General features: G+C 40.4%; 1 protein-coding gene across 3 annotated transcripts in view; it reads right to left on the bottom strand.

Moving 5' to 3' along the window:
• Positions 1-16,442, bottom strand: part of CPQ (carboxypeptidase Q) — a 3,127,273-nt gene that overhangs the window by 1,715,996 nt on the left and 1,394,835 nt on the right. The gene's annotated exons all lie outside the window — the stretch shown is intronic.

Below are 16,442 nucleotides of genomic sequence, written 5' to 3'. Positions count from 1 at the left end.
ACAGAAGTGACAGCAACACATGCCCACACAGCATATAACAAGTCATTATTTAACTGTTCCTTCACTGCTGCCTGCAATTACTGTCTATGCCTTTAGCTGGCTAATCCATTACCACTTAGAAGCTACTCTGGCCTAAAATTTAGCATTGTAATAGCCCCCCCAATGTCACAATGGTGCCACAGCCTGCTCTAACTTCTTCCTTAAACAAACTATTAATAAAAGGTATAGAGGCAATGTAGCAACTGTTCGGTTTACTGACAACCAAGTACTTCTATTACATGAGCCCACCTGTGACAGATACAAGTATTTATTTAAACTGAAAGCTAATTTCTCCACACCATCAACATCACCATCAACAAAGAGCAACACAGCACCACACCCACCTAAGCTGATGCAGTTATAAAATACTAACCCAAGTCTTCAAGGCACCCATCAAACAAAGCTCTATAGCACTTTTTATTGTCTGCTGCATACTTTTTACTGTATTTTATTGCTCTAAACTAATCTGCATGGTTGTACTAAAAGTGTCTGTCTTACAGGGCCTGATACATAATTTTTTTACTGTCACACTGTTTGTAAAGCTTTTTTAGCTAGTTTCGTTGTATGAAAGGTATTCACTGGAAATTTTCTCCATTTGTTAAGCATCTGTTTGTTTGTTCTGATTTCCTGCCAAGGAGTGTATCATATAACTGATTTGTTTGAAGTTAAATGCATTATCTAGAGTCTCCTTGCTCCTTTATCTGTTTAAAACTTTCACTTAGTGGCTCAGTGCTGTTTTTCTGCTGTGATAAACATGTCTGTAGTGTTTTCTGTCTAAAATAGTGTAGGTAGTAGCTGTAGTATAGTTGATGGCTTTGCAGTTGCTTGCCCCTACTGTAAATTTGATCTGGGACATTATTCCCACTCTAGTGTCATTAGCTCATTCTACCTAATACAGAGAGAACATCTGAGAAGGCCAACCCACTTAGTTTCTTAATACTGAATTATCTCCTGTTCCCCCTTTCTCCCTTTCCACTTTATTAAAAAAAAAAAACACTTTGCTAGAATCTACCATTACTAGAATCTCCTTGTGTTCTGACTGAATGCGCTTCTCAAACAATCTAGAGCTGATAAGTTCTGCACTGTCTTAATTTTTGCTTGACTGAATTATTTATATATTTGCTGGCATTTTTTCTGATACTCTGAGTGCCTCCATTTTGAATTTTTCCTAATTTACTGCTTTCTGCACTTGGTTTTAGTCATTTTTTTTAATTTAATTGCATTTATTTAAACTGTATTTGTTGTAATATTGCTATACACTCAAGTGTGCTAGCTTGCGCTGCATTTGAATTGTTTTTACTGCTTTTCTGTAAAAAAAAAAAAAAACAAACAAAAAAAAAACTTCTAGACTTGTTTCCCCGCCTTTCCTGTGACTAGTCTAGTCCATATACAGATTTGCTGTATCCAGGTCTGTTTGTAAGCTTCTGAGCCCCCCAAGCCTTTTCTGTGTTGGAGGGAAGCCTTCTAGCTTATCAGTGGGAGTGGTAAGCACTAGGTAGCCTATCTACCATAAGAGGAGTGGTTTCTGGCCCAGAAATTGTAGTTTATTGGGCGTTTGGGCAGTTTTTCCATCCCTTTCAACTGTCTGGTTTAAAAGCCCACGTTTGCGCTTGTTTCCCACCTTTCCTCTGACTTGTCTAGTCCAGATACAGATTTGCTGTATCCAGTATCCAGAACTGTCTGTAAACTTCTGAGCCCCCCCCCCCCCAAGCCTTTCTGTGTTGGAGGGAAGCCTTCTAGCTTATCAGTGGGAGTGATACTAGGTAGCCTATCTACCACAAGAGGAGTGGTTTCTGGCCCAGAAATTGTAGTTTATTGTCCGTTTGGGCAGTTTTTTCATCCCTTTCAACTTTCTGGTTTAAAAGTCCCTGTTTGTGCGGGTCTGTGATTGTTTAAGCTCCGCTCAACAGCGCCGAGCTGAGGTTAACTATTACTGGTGCCAGAAAGTCTGCTCTTCAGTTTTTCCCATGAATCTTGCTATTTCTTTCTTTCTTGCACTTCAAATAGCCTAATTGCTTTGCACTTCACCAGGTTTTTGTAGCAATTATTGTAGCATACCTAAGTGCCATCAGCACTAGTCATTCTTCATGGAAATAGCTCCAGTACTTAGTAGTTATGACAACCCCTCCTGAAATGATTAAAGGGCAGTTCCCTGTGCTTTCTCCTATTAACCTGTGGACTTGGGCATTCTGAGGCAGTGTAACAACTACCTCATAGGTTCATAGGTGTGTACTAGACTAATGGCCCTGGAGCCTTTACAAGCCTAGCCCACAGGATTGCATGTACACAGACAACCCTCTCCTCTTACCTCCCAACTCTCAGACTTGTGAGAGATGCACTTATATCACCAAAATGGAAGCTATGCACTCTCCAGTCAAGACCGGACTAGCTGGTCAAGAGGAGAAGGTCAACAACTGCACCACACCACATGGAGCACATAGCCTTCCAGAACACCCACTATCGCTGCTTTCACATAAAAACACAAACCACACACCCACCTTCTCGGAGGCTCTCAATAGAAATTCACCCAAACAGCAGAGACAGAACCACACTCAACCACCACACACAGCACAAACCACAGGACACATAGCTCACCTCCACAGTGTGCCCCTCAACCTAAGTCCCTAAGGGTAAATACCTTGTCCAAAACACTAATCATAGGTGACTCAATAGTGAGGCACACAGATGTCCCACTCACTAGGTTGAATAAGGAGAAGGTAGCATTCAGCTATCAGGTGCCAGAATCTGACACATAACATACACACTCAGGTCACGCCACAACAAGTACAAGTATGACTCTGTCATTATCCATGTGGGTATGAATGACCTGAGACGCACCTCCCTGGACTACATGAAAAGAGACATGGTGGAGCTCTCGGATTATGTGGCCCAGGCAAGTATGACATTAGCCTTGAGCAATATCCTACTGTCACCCAGAATGATACCGCAGTACAAACAGAAAATGACTGACTTCAAAAACTGGCTAAGTTTCTGGTGTCATTCTTAGGGGATCCAGTATCTGCCTGCTTGGGATGACATGATTGACAGACCTCGATGCTTTGCCAGAGATGGCCTGCATCTGTCACCCCTGAGTTTCCAGGTACTGGCTAAGGCTTTTGCCATCCCTATAGTGCGTTTTTTAAGCGGTGTTCTAAAGACCAAATTACCACTGTAACAGCTATAAATAAATGCAATCTGAGGGTCATGCTGCTCAGCACTAGAAGTCTAAATCTCAAGATGCACTCTCTCGAAGCACTCCCTAAAATGGACAACATTGACATTTGTGCTGTAACGTAGACCTGGTTTAAAGCAGCAGAAAGCACACCTGCGCTACCAGGTTATAACTCATTCCACACCATTCGGCCCCGGAACATGGACTGAAGCTCCAAAGGTGGTGGTGTCTCCATATTCATAAAGGATATGCACACCTCCAGACTAGCAGCCCAGCGTAATGCATCTGAGATACTTCGGGTACAACTAACATTAGGTAAGATGGCGATCCAGGTCATAGCCTGCTACAGGTCCCCAACCATGTCCCTAGACTCTCACTCCATGTTCCTAAGCACCCTGGAATCTGTCAAGGTCCAACCCAACACTCTCATACTAGGAGACTTCAACTACCGCTCCATCAACTGGGAAAACTACTCAAGCACCAATACACTAGCCCAACGCTTCATGGAATTCATCAGTTCCAATGCCCTGGACTAGCTCATTCTGACCGCCACTAGAGGAAGCAACATCCTTGACCTGGTTATTACTAACATGGGCGACTGTTGCTCTACACCAATAGTCAATTCCTTCCTGGTCAGATCTAACCATAAACTAATCACCATGGAAATCCACATCTCACCCACATCCCCCACAAAGGTAACAACCTTGAAAAACTTCTCCAAAGCTGACTTTGGACTCCTAAAAACAGAAGTGGTTAACTTCATGGCACCCATGCCAATGGAAAATAGCTGCACAACTGCTGAATCATACACCAATGTATAGTACGAAGATGTACATAAATGCATGGAACTAGCCATACCCAACAGAACCAAGACGCTCTCCTCCAAAAAAAGGAAGCCAAACTGGTGGTCCCCTGCCATTAATAAACTCTATAACAGAAGGAAGAAACTGTTGCAGAAAAAGATGAAGTCCCAAGACTGAAAAAACTCCCTTATTAGCCTCAACAAAAAGTTGAGATCCCTCATCAAATCCTCTAAAGCCAGCTATGAAGACAAAATTGCAGCAGACACTAAAAACAATCACAAAGCCTTCTATAGTTATATCAAGAACCTCCATGGCAATACCCAGATTTGCTCTGAGTTACTGCACAATGGTACCTCCTACACTGAGCCAAAAGATATTGCCAAATACTGGCCAAGAGATTCAGTGCCAACTTTACCCCCCCCCCCCCCCACACACAAAGGACCAATCAGAATACCGAAAGAATGTCAGGCACCCAGCATTACTGCAGCACAGGTTAAAGCTGAATTGTCCAAGGCCAAGAATACATGGGACCCGATAATATTCCTGACTGTGTTCTACATGAACTACAAAATGAACTGGCACCACATCTGAGTACCCTGTTCAGTCATAGCCTCACCTCAGGCTTTGTCAGTACCGAATGGCACACTGTTACAGTCATCCCTCTCCATAAAGGGGGAGCAATTACAGACCCTGGGAATTATCGTCCCATTAGCTTGACAAGTCTGATATGTAAAGCTATAGGGCACATCACCATGGACCTGATTAACAAAGATATAGGAAATCTTCAAACTTTAGACCTCACGCAATTTGGCTTTGTGAAAGGGAGATCATGCCTGCTCAACCTGGTTGACTTCTTTGAGTCAGTCACCAGGGCTGTGCATGAAGGTAAGGCAGTGCATACAGCCTACCTCGATCTGGCCAAGGCCTTTGATACATTCCTCAACCCCTATATCACTAGGTGGGTTGTAAACTGGTTCACATATAGAACACACAGTGTTAAAGTAGCGAACTCCAAGTCAGACTGCCAACTAGTCACGAGTGGAGTCCCACAGGGATCGGTCCTGGGTCCTCTCCTGTTCGGCATCTACTTCTCAGAAGTCCAGGCCAACACAAAGGGACTCTGGCTGACCAAGTTCGCAGACGACTGCAAGCTGGGAGCCATTATTAACTCCCCAAGTGATGCAGACATCCTATAGAAAGGCCTCAGTGAGACCAATGACTGGTGTTGAAACCATGGCCTTAAGCTTAATGCCAAAAAATGAGTCATCATCCCCTTTGGTAAAAACTCAGTTCCCACTAATTACCACATCGATGGGAGCACTCTGAACACTGAAGGTGTTATAAGAGATCTGGGGATGCAGGTTGACAGCAACCTCTCCTTCGACCACCACACTGCCACTGTGGTCAGAAAGTCCTTCTATGTGGCACATCTCATTACCAAGGGTTTTGCAACCAGGAAGAAAGAGGTCATCGTCTCTCTCTACTCTTCCCTCATTAGATCAATCATCGAGTATAATGCCCCATTAGGCATGTACCTCACTAGACATCTGCAACAGCTGGAGAGGCCACAGAAGTACCTCACGAAGAGGATCCTAGGAATTAAACACATGTCCTACATGGACAGACTCAAAAGATTCCAGCTATTCTCTGTCACATCGCCTACTTAAAGGCGATCTCTGCTTGACTTACAAAGCCATGTCTGACCCAGCTCTGTTAGAAATGCTACAGCTAAAGAAATCCCAATCCCTCTGCACCACACACTCCAGAGACCTCAACCTCATTACCACAATCAACAGAACATGCTGGAGGGACAAGTTCCTCACCCAAAGACTGCCCATGCTCTGCAATAGACTTCCCATACATGTCAAGCAGAACACCTCGCTGTCCCTCAACAAGAGAAACCTTGATGAGTGCATGGGTAACAGAATGTTCACCTTGGGATCACTCCAGTGGCTCTACTTGACAGAGGCACTTGGAACTAATGTTGGGCGGCATGATGCCAGGGCACTTCTATGGGCTAGGCTTGTAAAGGCTCCAGGGCCATTAGCTTAGTACACACCTATGAACTTATGAACCTATGTCTTATCTCCTATGCCAACACCAGCTCCTGCTTCTAATGCAAATCTCCATGGCTACAAGCCTGAGCCCTTAAAATGCTGTAGGACTACAGAAAAGTCCAATAAAGTCTATCCTACTTGTTGGTAATTCTACTGTCAGACACACAGTCACTGCACTCACTAGGCTGGATAAGTAGAAAATAACAGTGAGCTACCTACTGGGTGACAGAATTACTGGGTGAACTGAGGCTATTAAAACCATCTGCCATTCCTGATAAGAATATGACACTGTAGTCATCCATGTGGGATTGCACAATCTTAAGGGAGATGAAGACAGACACTACTTACACTCCCCACGCATGTCTCTGAGAAGGTAAGACCTTAATGCTGTGCAGCATTCTACTTTCTCTGAGGGAGTTCAAGGATGAAAGAATTAGCTTTAATAAATGCTGTCACTCCAGGGGGATCCAATGTGCATCTGTTTGGGGTAAGGTGGTCAACAGTTCCTCCTGCTTCATTAGGGATGGACTTCACCTCTCATCCCAAATCTTCACCATACTGGCTAAAACCTGTGCTACACAACACTATCATTACTTTGTGCTTTCACACCATATATCATGTGTCTAGAAGTAACCAAACTATATCTAATGATTTGTTAGACTATCCAGCTTTCCTTAATTTCTTTCATTTTACCCTTCTCTACTGCTTTCCTATATACATATACTGATCATCGTCATCTTATCACCTATCTTTCCTGTATAAAATTTTGCATTCCCGTTACACATTTCCTGTTTTCTATTTCCCCTTTATACTCACTCTTTATTTCCATTCATTGCTATGGTATGTCACTTTCTCCCTGTCACACGCTTCACTTTTTTCCTTTGCCGATCATACCCCTACACGTAAATATATCTATGATCTTCACCTTATCAACAATATTCCCCACATACATTGTTTATTTTCAGTTCACAGTTTCATAGTTTACTAAATTACATACAATTAACCCCTCTGCATTGTGTATTATGTTTCAAGCAAAATGCTGTACTATATACGATTGTATATTATACCAATTTCAATGTTACTGCAGTTTCAAGCACCAGCCATGTATTAAATATATTTGTATAACATATGTAAATTTCTGTACTGTTGTACTTTATTTCATCATTTGCCCTGATCCCCTCTGAAAATGAGCATTTTCTAGCAAGGGCTAACCCAGTTAAACTGTAAATAAATAAATAAATAGAAGTTTAACTTACAGATGACCCAATTCCGTCTCAAGCAACGTTAGGTTAATGCTGTTCAATACTAGCCTAAACAATATACTGGAGCATCAGAACCTGAGGCCTTCCCTACCTTCAAAAGCATTCATGTGTGCAGTAACTGAAATTGGTTTTAGTGTAGTGATTATCCTCATTACCTAGGTTCAGTGCCTCTATCACACATTCAAGTCTACTGAGAGCTGGGATAGCATCTGAATTTATTTGTAACACCATGATCGTGTGTCAAAACCTGCATAATATCAACCGTAAACTTAGTGAAGTCCTACTGACATTCAGTAAAACCAACTATTTCATCGTTAATAATCACAGATCCCCATCCATAACCTTCAGAGAGCATGACGTGAAAGTATTATAAACATAAACATTTTTAAAAAGACATTCAGTAATATACAATAATATACAAAAACAGACATCAAATAATGTACATTAACAATTACACATACATTTGCTAATTAGATTATATTCATAGGAAAGTAGAGGCAACTGTTACAGTATAAACCTTGCCTGTGACATAAAAAGGGCTTGTGGGAGAGACAGGTATGTTTCCCAGAGACTACCTCTTCTCTGGAACAGGCTCCCCATCAATGTGAAGCAGAATTCCTCCCTAACCCAATTCAAGTGTAACTTGGAAAATTGTATGGGGAACAGGAACTTCATCCTTGGTTTGGCACCTATGTTTCTAATCGGCACAGGTAGCCTGTAAATGGTTCACCTCCCTGGCCCAGAGTTGTAAATGTTTCATCTCCCAAGCTCCTACTTATACAATATCAAGGGCACCACAACTTGTCAGAGATTTGGGATGCATGTCTAGGCTTAAAAAGACCCTAGTGATTGTTAACCTAGTATACACATCTATGAATGTGTGAACCTATAAAAGATACTTATGCATTACCTGATGTTGAATATTGAGCATTTGAAGAGGTATATTAATGTGTTTATCATATGGATAATAGATCAGGTGATTGTTGCTTAGAAATTCAAAGAAATGGAAGCTAGGGAAGGAACTAGGTAGGGCAGAAAATGTTAACAGTGTAGTTAAGAGGTGGGTGTCATACCTCTCAACTGTTCAGATTTTTGTAGAATGTCAAGATTTTTGCCTCACATTTTTGGTTTGCTCCTCAGAAAAAGTGGGGATTTATGGCAGATCACTGAGGAATGAATTCACTTAATAACAACAGCCATCTGAGTTTCAGACTTCATATCCCTGAACAACTTCATAATGACACAAAACCTTTTATTCTAGCAACTTTCTCAGTTTATAAGTGCAATATTTAAAATGTATCCCTATTTTGGGCTTCTGTCTCCCTATATATATATATATATATATATATATATATATATATATATATATATATATATCATATCCATAGTGTGTACAACTTGCCATGGTATTTCCTCCCTGGCCAAATCTTGGTTGGCATCCTGTTGTGAACTTCTCTCTTAAAACTTCTTTTGCAATCAACAAGAATCCTGCTATACTTAGGATTACTCTAGAACCGGCTACTTACTATTCACTGATGTGCTCAGTAATCATAAATGTTGTAATTTCCCAAATAAGACCAAACCTGAGGTACTGCAAACTCCTCTGAAGTTTACTCACTTGTAGATAGATGTACTGAATTATTCATTTCCAGCCACTATAAGCACAACTTTAAGTGTAAAGCAAATTCATAAGCATCAACAAATTCAACAACAACAGAATAAAGTTTCTAGCCATCTACAATTAATCTCCTCTCAGTCAATATAAAATAGCGTTGTGTGGTAAGCAAAACTCTAAAAAATGTCAGTAAGAAGTGCAGGGCCAGTTATGCATTTAATTTCACCATCCCCATTAAAACAATAATGCAGTCTTCTGCAGTTACATTAACAAACTCAGAAGTAACACACATTGCTGCAAGGAGCATCTGTCTAATGGTTCCTCCTACACTGACCCCAAAGCAATCGTCAATATTCTCATTGATAAATTTAGTTCTAATTTCACTCTACCAACTCAACCCCCTACACACACACACACACACACACACACACACACACACACACACACACACACACACACACACACACACACACACACACACACACACACACACACACACATCATTCTCCAAACCACCCCACCCAAGACAATATTCCAAATTTAGGAAAAAATCTAACACGTAAAATAATGCAATACAGTACAATACTGAATATAATTAACAGTGAAGAAGCAGGTGCTGAATTCTTTGAGTTATAGACTCACCAACATGGCTTCCTAAACATCAGAAGGCATACGAATCCAAAGTACAGAAGCCAGTACTAAGAAAACCATGTGATCTACTCTATTCTAATGTGATTACTAGGGATGCTTAGCATATGTGTTGTTACAAACAAAATAACTCAGCTGTGGCATCAGTCTTCTAAAGGCAGCCAGCATTCGTTTGGATGTCAAATGGAAATGAAAATGTTTGCTCTACAATTAAGCAAGAGAGGTTTTTAAGTACAGCACCATTCAAAGCTGTGCATTTCTAAATCAGCCTAATAGATCTTTTTTTAAATCTGACGCTTCTTGCACAATCAAATCTTGTATTTTCATAACAGCAGAGCCATAGCAGGCTTTCAGCAAGCATCCAGGTAACTATAGCTTTACTGCACACAGCTACAGAGTAAATAACTTGTGCACTTCTGTTTTACATGCTTCTCAACTCCTGAACATTAAAATCAGAGAAAGGGTCTCAAAATAATAACAGAGGTTCAAAAGGAGAAGCGCTTTATTTTTCAGAATAAAATGACAACAATTACATGACACAAAAAAACAAGTGCTAAGGATTCATTAGGCATGCCTAGGTCAGTTATTTAACAGTGTGCATATCCGTAAAACAGGCATAAATCATAAATTTATGCAGAAAGCCAGTAAATCTTTCAACTAAATTTATATATACAGTCATACCTCTCAGCCTCTTAGAGCAAAAAATCTGGACAAAGCCATAAATAAAAGTGGGGTAAAGCTCAAAAATAGGGAAAATTTTAAATATTGCTCTTAGAAACTTAGAAAGTTGGCAGAATAAAAGGTTGTGCATTAGCATTATTTTTTGAAGGGTACAAGGTCTAAAACTCAAATGTCTGTCATTATTTTCAAACTTCAATATTTAATCATTTGCCACTAATTTGTTAAAAAAACACAATTCTATGAAAAATGGACCAAAAATACGAGACAAAAATCTGGGCATTCTGCGAAATCTGTACAGTTGATAGGTATACACTATACACACATTCTCTCTCTCTCTCTGTCTGTATATATATATATATATATATATATATATATATATATGGACTGACTAGGTTGTGGCTGAAAAGGGCCTATGGATCAGTCCCCTACCCATTTAACAAATAAATACATTAAAAAGTAAGTGAATCATAGAAGATGACAGGCATGCATATATCATTTGAAGGAAAACTAGAGTTCTGTAAGGGTAAACAAAAAAATAAGTATACCATAGGAATTGTTTCGTGGAGGTGTTAAAACATGGCATACAAAACAAGAACACAGCAATACAGTCAAAGTACTGAAACGTTTGCTAGAGATTAGTGAAAACAGTACTTATACTATGGGTGTACCTCAGGAAGAATAAATTATACCCCTGGACAAGTGCCAGAATATAACAGGAAATCTGATACTGGCCAATGTTTATGAGCCATGGTCACTTGGACTTTATCTTGTGACAAAGAACTAAATTTGTATTACAGTATCTGACCTGAAATGGCCACTCACGAAGATCGTGAGATGAGTGGCACAAGGCCGACTGTGTTTCCCAGGTGTCAGAAGATTGGCAAAATTACAAATAACCATACTGCAATGGTCAGTATAACAACTGGAGCTACATTTGGTGGACATTTGTAGACAAACTGGGGAAATGGCAGAGACAACTACAAAAGGTTAATCTCCTGTGAATTTATCAGCATCTATAACAGTTCGGCCTTGGAGTGGCCTAAAGTCCCATGACAATCCACTTGCTGCTAACGGTCAGTAGGCACCATCTTGTTTAGCATGTGCACTGTGAACACTCCCATCCAAGATTAGCTCTCTGCATTACTGCCACTAAGTGACAGGACAGGCTCTGTCTGCTCTACAACCCTGAAAAGGAAAAAGTGAGAATAGGAAAAGGAGTAAATGTGCTCTGTGACTGCTGACACATACTCAAAACAGCTAGTTGTATCTCACACATTGTTATCAAAAGCCTCATAAGGATAAGAATTGCTCAAAAGGGCATGTCTTTTCACACACACACACACACACACACACACACACACACACACACACACACACACACACACACACACACACACACAGACACACACACACAGACACAGACACACACACACACACACACACACACACACACACACACACACACACACACACACACACACACACACACGTCCAGTCTCTCAATCACATAGCAAACGGCACTTTCATCAACTAGTAAATAAAACCTGCAATAGCACATTTAAAGAGTTTTTTCAAGCTGTACACACTATTGAGGATAAGCCCTACTTCCTTTCAGCCCTATACCTCTACCTCTTTATATGGACTAACTCTGAAGTCACACTACAGTGGGAAAAATGAGAAACTCCTGCATCCTCAGTGATCCATAATCTGACACAAAGATAGTTCAACATTTTGACTGCCTTGTTAGTCAACTAAAATACACTAAAGTATTTTCAGGTGGCTAATACGGCAATCAACCATACCAAATAATTCTGTGCAGATACATACATATGCATTTACCCTTACCTTCGGTCATACAAATCGAAACTCCAAATAGCCGAATACCACAACATTGACACATAAAGAGGGAAATAGCAAACGTACGAATGGCCACCTCCGGAAATATTTTTCCCAAGGGGAAAAAAAACCTCTTGGCCGTTATCAGGAATTTGACCTTCTCTCCACTGTAGCGCGATCTCGGAATTGGTTTATTTAGTTGAGGGGTTTGGGGGGCAAAGCCCCCCCACTTTCGTAGGGTTTGACAGTTTGTTTTGGTTTTGGTCAACCGAGAGATTTTTTACCCTGGAAAAAAAATTTGTGGAAGTGGCCGTTCATACTTTTGCTATTCCACTGTTTATGTGTCAATGTTGTGGTATTCGGCTATTTGGAGTTTTGATTTGCTAATATAGACCCCTGAAATAAAAGGGTCAACAATGACAGGTTCACTTACTCGATTACCAATTAAATTGAAAAAAAAATAAAATACCACCTAGGTTAGTGCTGAATCCTGATTAAAAATAAATACATTAAAAATTAAATTGAAATGCCTTCTACGTTAGTGTTGAAGTTGAACACAGTTAACTAATGAATAACTTAACTGAAATGCATTCTAAGTGAGTGATAAACATGAGTATAAGTGCAATGCAGAACTAGTTCATATCAAGTGCTCAGAGCATTTCATTTTCAGGTGTCCTCCAATCAAGAGACCTCAGCACAAATAAATCTTTTCAGGAGAAACCGAATCTTGCTCAGAATCACAAAAGCCTGCAATTGAAACCAGAAGAACTCAAAACCAATGCTACAAGACAAAATGCCACCAAGATCTCACAGCCACATCTCTCTGCGCTAGGTATCCAGTCCAGAAAATGACAGCCAAATGCTCAGACATGCATTCTTGTCCGAAACATTCTTAATTTAGAGAAGATAATCATGTTCGCTGTTTGCCTTTGCCCTAAAATGCTGTGACCTCAAAGATGACTACATTACGAGAAGCAGGGAGCAAAGTATTCTGAATAAGGAGTGAGTGTGGTTTGCTTCTACCAGAAAAAATGGATTTTGACAATCAATACATATTTTTTATGAATAATACAGTGTTCAAATAGATCATCTGATCAGTAACTAAACATTTTACTTTTATATTATTAATATTTGTCTCAAAATCTAGTGTTATATTTGCCAGGACTTTCAAAACTTTGTATTCATTTACACTTCTTAGAATGTTAGTATCACCATGTGTATAGTACATCTGCCACTATTAAATCAAATATAATTTTTGTTCCACCCATGTATACAACATACCTGGGTATTTTTGTAACATCTCCAGCCCATTAACTGAAGTTACCTTAACAACTGTCTTGACAATGTCTGCAAACCTCTGTATCCAACTAAAGTCTGACGTTTGTACGTTGTCATAAATACATGATGCAGTGCTGCTCCTAAAACAGACATGCAGTTACAGATTCCGGAAGTCAGTTTTGTCAACCAAAGTAGGGATAAGCAGTGGACATGCGTAAATCTGAAAAGGGTTAAAAGTGGAGTGGTGCAGAAATAACTATCTGATTCTAGAAACTTCTAGTTAGGAGATGGACAAAAATGTGGCTTATCAATATCAGGATGAGAAAATCAGAAATGCTGAATGTCAACTGCACACTGAAATTAATTCAGCTGCAAGACCTACACATTCAGACGCTACCACACTTACTTCAGGAGTGCCTGGCATGACATCTGAAAGCAATACAACTAATAATAATATTATATGATGATTATTTAGTACTACTGGAGCCCCTTGAACATGGGTGTACCTTCGTTGAAGGTTGTGCATCAGGGCCGGCAACTCGGCACGTAAAAATCTACTGCCAATCATTAGCGGACCGGAGTTCCGCTGTGGCGACCCCTAACCGGGAAAAGCCGAAAGACACAACAACAGCAACTGGAGCCCCTTAACCAGTAACTGTAGCTGCAGCAATCCAAAAGCTGGCTGGCACAACTTGCCCATTGTGAATACATAAGGTTCCAGCCTGAATGGCTTGGTAATTTTTTTGTTACAAGTGATTGGCAAATAATGCTACAAGATGAGGTGACGCACCAGCAGACTGCTTAACAGAAACAGAATTATAACAACTTAAGTTTCAGTACTGTCAAAACAAACCGATGCAGCATACTGGTACACGTTACAAATAACACAATGAAGAGTCGGATATAATGCAGTGTATGCCTCTTATCTTCAAGTAAAAACAAGTTATAATATGTATAAACTTGTTTCATCTTATAAATGTTTAAATGAATTAAAATGTAGGAAAACCTCCCCAAAAGGTGCCTCTTTAATGCATATTTTACAAGGTGCTATCACATACTACAAACTGGTTTTACAGTGCACATATGCCCTATAATCTTCCTGCATATTTCTAACAGTTTAACTGACTGCCCACTTCAAGAATATCTGAGCAACCTTTTAGTTATTCGTCAGTTTATAGCTTCCCTAGATAATTCTGTGACACTTCCAAGATTAAAGTTCCCTGCCAAACTTCTTTTTTAGCTACTCCAGCAATGTATACATTTATATTCACTAAGCAAAAGCCAAGCCCACCCAAATCAAGTAAAAAAAATTCCTTTCTTTCTCACTGCCAATGATGACCCTACACTTCTGTAAGTACTAATATCATAAGTAAAACTACACACGCTGAAATGTATCTTCTAACGCATTCCATCCTACTGAAGCTGCAAGCTATAAAGATCAATAAACTTCCTAAAAGAAAAGTGATTAGCGAGATGTATTTGAACTTGAAAAACACGTGTACACTTTTATAGCCAACTGTGCTGCTGAAAGTCAATCTACTTTGCAGATTCAACAGCTTTTTCAATTCAAGCAGATGTTTCCCGTAAATAGGCTGTCTGCAACATTATAATTGTCTCACTTTACTTTCCAGTATGCTGTGAGTTTTCAAAGACAACTGTCTGAATCAAGTTAAGTAAAACTTTCTAATGGCACTGTGTTCTGGTGACCCAAATTTTGCAGCTCCTCCACATTCCACTTTGCTCCCCCTCCTTTTGTTACTTACTGCTCCAATTACCCTGAGCACTGTTTGGCTTTTCCTTATTACTGGATTCAGCGCTTTCATTCATATCCCCAGAACAGAGTGGCACCTACTACAGGCAACATAATGTGCTACAAACAGGACAGAAACAAATCTCGGAGTAGGGTCTGTGGTGGACGGCAATCTGACTGTACTCAAGAACATACCATTTTAGCAATGCAACATATCATTGTAGCACTCTACTATTAACGTCTCCACACACACCCACAGAGATACCTTATTAAAAGAATACAAGGCCAAAACAACATTTCCTACATGCACTGACTCAAAGCCCTGTCACTATACTCAATATATTACAGACTGCCATGTCCTGGTCTGGCAAAGAAGGCATCTTCTGACCCATTACTGATGGATTTACCACATTCAACCAAAGCCTGAGTACCGGTTTTATCCCAGCTGAGTGGAGGACAACCACTGTCATCCATTTACACAAAGGTGGAGAGTCGACTGATCCGGGAAATTATAGACCCTTAAGCCTAACTAGCCTGATCTGCAAGGCCATGGAATGGATTATCATAGACCTCATAAACAAGGACATTGGCAACCTCCAAACACTCAATCCCACACAGTTTGGTTTAGTCAAAGGGAGGTCATGTCTGTTAAATTTGGTTGACTTTTTTGAGACAGTCACCAAAGCCATGGATGAGGGGAAGACATTACACACTGCCTACCTTGACCTGGCCAAAGCCTTTGACACTATTCCCCACTCAGGCATAATAGATAAACTCTCTCAACTAGGCATCAATCTGTATGTTACCAGATGGGTAGCCAACTGGTTCACTGATAGAACCCACCTAGTCAAAATAGAGGAAGTCACCTCAAGCAGTAGACCCATATCGAGTGGCATACCCCAGGGTTCAGTCTTGGGGCCTCTGTTATTTGGGATATACTTTTCTGAGGTACATGCCAAAACCAGTGGGCTATGGCTAACCAAGTTTGCAGATGACTGCAAGTTGGGAGCTGTCATCAATTCCCCTAGTGACGTGAACATCATCCAAGAGGATCTCATCCAAACAAATGACTGGTGCCAGAAACATGGCCTCAAGCTGAATACAAAAGAATGGATCATCAACCCCTCTGGGGAGAGAGATGTCCCCACAAATTATCACATTATTAACAATGTTCTAAGCATGCAGTCAGTCGTGAGGGATTTGAGCACCCAGATTGATAGCAGCCTGACTTTTGACAACCATGCTGCTCCCATTGTATGGAAAGCTTTCTACATGGCCCACCTCATAAGTAAGGGTATCTC

This window comes from Protopterus annectens, chromosome 3.part0, assembly GCF_019279795.1.
Source record: "Protopterus annectens isolate FY-2018-M chromosome 3.part0, PAN1.0, whole genome shotgun sequence".
Taxonomy (NCBI): Eukaryota; Metazoa; Chordata; order Ceratodontiformes; family Protopteridae; genus Protopterus; species Protopterus annectens.
This window is presented reverse-complemented; position numbering and strand designations above follow the sequence as displayed.